We start from the raw sequence: 6,500 nt of genomic DNA, 5'->3' as shown, positions 1-6,500 counted from the left end.
TCTCAGACTTTTTATCTGATTTAGTGCTCAGCTCAGATAAAATAATTATTGTGGGTTATTTTAAAAATGCTAAAAATGACAGCCTCAACATTGCATTTAATCTGTTATTAGACTCAATTGGCTTCTCTCAAAATGTAAAAGAACGCACCCACCACTTTAATCACACTCTAGATCTTGTTTTAACATATGGCATAGAAACTGAACATTTAACAGTGTTTCCTGAAAACCCTCTGCTGTCTGATCATTTCCTGATAACATTCACATTTACAATAATTGATTACACAGCAGTGGAGAGTAGACTTTATCAAAGTAGATGTCTTTCTGAAAGTGCTGTAACTAAGTTTAAGAATATAATCCACCCACCGTTATCATCTTCAATGCCCTGTACCAACATAGAGCAGAGCAGCTATCTGAACGCTACTCCAACAGAGGTCGATTATCTTGTTAATAATTTTACATCCTTACTACGTACGACTCTGGATACTGTAGCTCCTGTGAAAACTAAGGTCTCAAATCAGAAGTACCTGACTCCGTGGTATAATTCTCAAACATGTAGCCTAAAGCAGATAACTCGTAAGCTGGAGAGGAAACGGCATGTCACAAATTTAGAGGATCATCATTTAGCCTGGAGAAATAGTTTGCTGCTTTATAAGAAAGCCCTCCGCAAAGCCAGAACATCTTACTAGTCGTCACTGATTGAAGAAAATAAGAACAACCCCAGGTTTCTCTTCAGCACTGTAGCCAGGCTGACAAAAAGTCAGAGCTCTACTGAGCCAACAATCCCTTTAACGTTAACTAGTAATGACTTCATGAACTTCTTCACAAATAAAATTTTTATCATTAGAGAAAAAATTACCAATAATCATCCCACAGATGTAATATTATCTACAGGTACTTTTAGTACCATCGATGTTAAGTTAGACTCTTTTTCTCCAATTGATCTTTCTGAGTTAACTTCAATAATTACTTCTTCCAAACCATCAATGTGTCTTTTAGACCCCATTCCTACAAAACTGCTCAAAGAAGTCCTGCCATTAATTAATTCTTCAATCTTAAATATGATCAACCTATCTCTAATAATCGGCTATGTACCACAGGCCTTCAAGCTGGCTGTAGTTAAACCTTTACTTAAAAAGCATCTCTAGACCCAGCAGTCTTAGCTAATTATAGGCCAATCTCCAACCTTCTTTCATATCAAACATCCTTGAAAGAGTAGTTGTCAAACAGCTAACAGAACATCTGCAGAGGAATGGCTTATTTGAAGAGTTTCAGTCAGGTTTCAGAGCTCAGCACAGCACAGAAACAGCTTTAGTGAAGGTTACAAATGATCTTCTTATGGCCTCTGACAGTGGACTCATCTCTGTGCTTGTCCTGCTAGACCTTAGTGCTGCGTTTGATACTGTTGATCATAATATCCTATTAGAGCGATTAGAACATGCTGTAGGTATTACAGGTACTGTGCTGCAGTGGTTTGTATTATATCTATCTAATAGACTCCAATTTGTTCAAGTAAATGGAGAGTCCTCTTCACCCACTAAGGTCAATTTTCGTGTTCCACAGGGTTCAGTGCTAGGACCAATTCTATTTACATTATACATGCTTCCCCTAGGCAGCATCATTAGAAGACATAGCATAAATTTTCACTGCTATGCAGATGACACGCAGCTCTATCTATCCATGAAGCCAGGTAACACACACCAATTAGTTAAACTGCAGGAATGTCTTAAAGACATAAAGACCTGGATGGCCGCTAACTTTCTCCTTCTTAATTCAGATAAAACTGAGGTTATTGTACTTGGCCCTGAAAATCTTAGAAATATGGTATCTAAGCAGATTCTTACTCTGGATGGCATTACCTTGGCCTCCAGTAATGCTGTGAGGAACTGTGGAGTCATTTTTGATCAGGACATGTCCTTCAACGCACATATTAAACAAATATGTAAGACTGATTTCTTCCATTTGCGCAACATCTCTAAAATTAGAAATATCCTGTCTCAGAGTGATGCTGAAAAACTAGTTCATGCATTTATTACTTCCAGGCTGGACTACTGTAATTCTTTATTATCAGGATGTCCTAAAAACTCGCTGAAAAGCCTTCAGCTGATCCAAAATGCTGCAGCAAGGGTACTGACAGGGACTAGAAAGAGAGAGCATATTTCTCCTGTTTTGGCTTCCCTTCGTTGGCTTCCTGTTAAATCCAGAATTGAATTCAAAATCCTGCTCCTCACATACAAGGTCTTAAATAATCAGGCCCCATCTTATCTTAATGACCTTGTAGTGCCATATCACCCTATTAGAGCACTTCGCTCTCGCTCTGCAGGCCTACTTGCTGTCCCTAGAGTATTTAAAAAGTAGAATGGGAGGAGAGCCTTCAGTTTTCAGGCCCCTCTTCTGTGGAACCAGCTTCCAGTTTGGATTCGGAGACAGACACTATCTCTACTTTCAAGATTAGGCTTAAAACTTTCCTTTTTGCTAAAGCATATAGTTAGGGCTGGACCAGGTGACCCTGAATCTTCCCTTAGTTATGCTGCAATAGGTGTAGTCTGCTGGGGGATTCACTCAATATGTATTAATAGACCTCTCTACACTGAATCATATTTGTTATTAATCTCTTGCTCTCTTACACAGCATGTCTTTTGTCATGTCTTCCTTCTCTCTCCCAACCTCTTCACAGCAGATGGCTGCCCTTCGCTGAAGCTGGTTCTCACTGAGGTTTCTTCCCGTTAAAAAGGAGCTTTTCCTTCCCACTGTCGCCAAACTGCTTGCTGAAGTCAACTGTTGTTGTGATTTGATGCTGCATAAATAAAACTGAATTCAAATTAAATTGGGTATTATTCACAGAGAGATGGGGAATGGCTGCAATAATTACTGTGCAATAGACTGTGCAAAAATCTGTCAGGGTTCCTGGGTCGGTGACCCAGCGTTTTCAGTTTTGCCACGTTTAGGTTATGTTTAGGTTATGTTGCCACATCAATGTTCTCACTTCCTGCTTTTCCTGTGTCAGCCCGTCTCTTGTGTTATTAGCCAGATTATGTTCAGCTGTGTACTCACCGATCTCTCATTATCATCCTCATCAGTCTGTGTATTTAAGTCCTCTGTTTCCACTCGTTCACTGTTGTGTCATTGATGTTATGTTGTCGTTTCCGCCTGTGTTCAGTTCAGCCAGCCATTCAGTCTTTCAGCCAGTCAGTCCTTTCGTTCCTGCCCTGTTCATCCACGCTTCATAATAAACCATCTTCAGTTCTTCACTATCCACGAGTCCTGCGTTTGGGTCACTTCCTCGCCTCCACACGACACAACCCCTGACAGAATGACACGACCCGCTTTTGACCCAGCGGACTCGGACCTTTTTGAGCGGCAGGAGGCAGCGCTCTCCGTTTGGGCGGAGGAGCTCAAGGAGAAACAGCGGCTCTTCGCACAGCGGGAGCACGTCTTCGAGGGAACTCGCCTGGCTCTGGGCGGGCCTCGGAGACGCCGTGTTCTCCCACCTGCTGCCCCACCTGCACCGCAGCATCTGCCGCGGAGAGTGGGTGTTTCGTGCCGCGCTTCGGTGGCTCCATCCCTCGCGGGTCCGCTCGCTCACACGCCATCTGCCTCATTCACCGGACCTTCAACCTCGCCACGGCACAGCGGCTTGGCCTCCCACCTCGGCTCAACAGAGGCTACCGTGCCAAAGGCTTCGCTGTTTACCCCGGCCGCTTCCTCTTCACGGAGAAAGCGGCGGACACGGCGCCCTAAAATGGACTGTTTTCAGCAACTCCCGCTGGATGATGTGGACTGGGAAGAACTTTTCTGCTCTGCTCCCTCTGAGCTGGGATTCATTAAGGACAATACCCGCACTTCAACACCCCCGAAAACCGTTCAACTAAAGACTGTAAATGGTGATGGCAGAAAGGCCCGCGGCTTCTCTGATAAATCTGTTACAGTCCCTGTGTATGCAAAACCTAGGCCTGCTCACTCTAGGACTTTTTTATCTGAGCCTGCTCCTTCGTCCACCTGTCAGCCTGTTCTAGTTTCATCAGCTCAGGCCACTGTCGGAAATACTCAGTCACCTAAACCTGTCAGTATCGCTCACCCACTCGTTATTTCTACTCCTATCAGTCAGCCTACACCCACACCTGTGCCAGCTCCCAGGACAAGGGCAGCTGTGACCCAGTATACCTCCACACCCGCTCCTGTTTCTCCGGTGGGGGTGACTGGTGTCCAGCCACCTCCCGTGCCTGTCCCAGTGCCTAGGCTGAGGGCAGCCAGAACCCAGCCTGACCTCCCTAGAGGCGCGGAAGAGCTAGCCTCTCCACCTGTCAGTTCACCTCTTCATCCACCGCCTGATCCAGCTTTTCACGCCCTTGCACTGTCCATGGTTAGGCTAGCTGAGGTGCCCCCTGCTCAGGCACCAGCTTTACTAGCCCAGGCTGCAGCCTTATCACCTTCAGTAATTCAGTCATTAGCACAGCCATTAGCCTCTCCAGCCCAGCCAGTTCGCTCGCCTGCTGCTCAGCCTCCACTACAGTCAGTTAATTCACCTGCTGTTCAGCCTCCACTCCAGTCAGTTAATTCACCTGCTGTTCAGCCTCCAGCTCAGTCTCCTCCTGTCCTCCAGTCTCCTGTAGGCCAGTCGCCTGCTCTCCAGCCTCCAGCTCAGTCTCCTCCTGTCCTCCAGTCTCCTGTAGGCCAGTCGCCTGCTCTCCAGCCTGTTCTAGTCCAGTCAGTCCAGCCTGCTCCAGTCCAGTCAGTCCAGCCTGCTCCAGTCCAGTCAGTCCAGTTGCCCCCTGTCCTCCAGTCTCCCGTCCTCTCACCGTCTGTAGTCCAGTCACTCATCCACCGTCTTATTCAGTTCCCTGACCTGCAGCCACAGCATCCAGAGCCAGCTGTGAGCTCTCCCGTCTCCGCTGAAGGGTCCGAGGGGCCCGTTCAGCCTTCTGTTCCCGCTGGGGATTCTGGAGAACCGCGCCAGCCTTTGTTTGCCTCCGCTGGAGGGTCCAAGGGGCCCGTCCAGCCTTCTGCCTCCGCTGGAGGGTCCGAGGGGCCCGTCCAGCAACAGCAACCTGCCTCAGCTGGAGGGTCCGAGGGGCCGCGCCAGCCTTTGTTTGCCTCCGCTGGAGGGTCCGAGGGGCCCGTCCAGAAACAGCAACCTGCCTCAGCTGGAGGGTCTGAGGGGCCCGTCCAGCCTTCTGTTCCCGCTGGGGGTTCTGGAGAACCGCACCAGCCTTTGTTCATCTCCGCTGGGGGTCCAAGGGGCCGTCCAGCCTTCTGTTCCGCTGGGGTTCTGGAGAACCGCACCAGCCTTCTGCCTCCGCTGGAGGGTCCGAGGCCCGTCCAGCCTTCTGTTCCCGCTGGGGTTCTGGAGAACCGCACCAGCCTTTGTTCATCTCCGCTGGGGGGTCCGAGGGGCCCGTCCAGCCTTCTGTTCCCGCTGGGGGTTCTGGAGAACCGCACCAGCCTTTGTTCATCTCCGCTGGGGGGTCCGAGGGGCCCGTCCAGCCTTCTGTTCCCGCTGGGGGTTCTGGAGAACCGCACCAGCCTTCTGCCTCCGCTGGAGGGTCCGAGGGGCCCATCCAGCCACAGCAACCTGCCTCCGCTGGGGGGTCCGAGGGGCCCGTCCAGCCACAGCAACCTGCCTCCGCTGGGGAGTCCAAGTGGCCCGTCCAGCCTTCATCTGCCTCCGCTAGAGGGTCCGAGGGGCCCTTCTGGCCATCTGCGGCTCCCACGCCGTCGCCTGCAGCACCATCCTTGTCTGGTCCAGCCTCCGAGTCTTCAGCTTCGCCTGGTCCAGCTTCAGACTCTTCATCCTCGCCTGTAGCAGCCTTTGCTTCTGCCTCTGCGTCGCCTGGTCCTGCCTTCCCCCGTCTTGCTTCGTCTGCGCCTGAGATCTCCATGCCGTCTGGTTCTGCCTCACTTTGCCCTGTCCGGCCTGCTCGTCCTCACCCTGTCCGGCCTGCTCGTCCTCGCCCTGTCCGTCCTGCTCGTCCTCGCCCTGTCCGGCCTCCGGACTTGCTGCATCGCCGCCGCTGGCCCTGTCTGTTTCCAGCCAGGGGCCTCCGCGCCCGCTGGCCCTGTCTGTCTCCAGCCAGGGGCCTCTGCGCCCGCTGGCCCTGCCTGTCTCCAGCCAGGGGCCTCCGCGCCCGCTGGCCCTGCGGCTGTTGCTCCGTCACCACCGGCTCCCATGCCGTTGCCTGGTCCAGCCTCAGCTTCAGCTTCTGCTTCGCCTGGTCCAGCCTCGGCTTCAGCTTCTGCTTCGCACGGTCCAGCTTCTGCCTCTGCGTTAGCCTCGCCTGGTCCTGCGGCTGCCACGCCGTCGCCCAAGCCACGTTCTGGACGTCGTCATCACTGCCATCTTCCTCGCGGCCGCCCACCGGACCTTCTCAGTGGCCGCCGCCGTCTTCCTCGCGGCCGCCCACCGGATCACCTCCAACGTCACAGCCGGCCACCAGCCATGTGGCCGTCCGCCCGAACTGTCTCATCTCGGCCACCACCCACGTGGCCATCCGCCTGATCTATCT

The sequence above is a fragment of the Oreochromis aureus genome, linkage group 15 (genome assembly GCF_013358895.1).
Source record: "Oreochromis aureus strain Israel breed Guangdong linkage group 15, ZZ_aureus, whole genome shotgun sequence".
Lineage (NCBI taxonomy): Eukaryota > Metazoa > Chordata > Actinopteri > Cichliformes > Cichlidae > Oreochromis > Oreochromis aureus.
Note: the sequence above shows the minus strand (reverse complement) of the source record.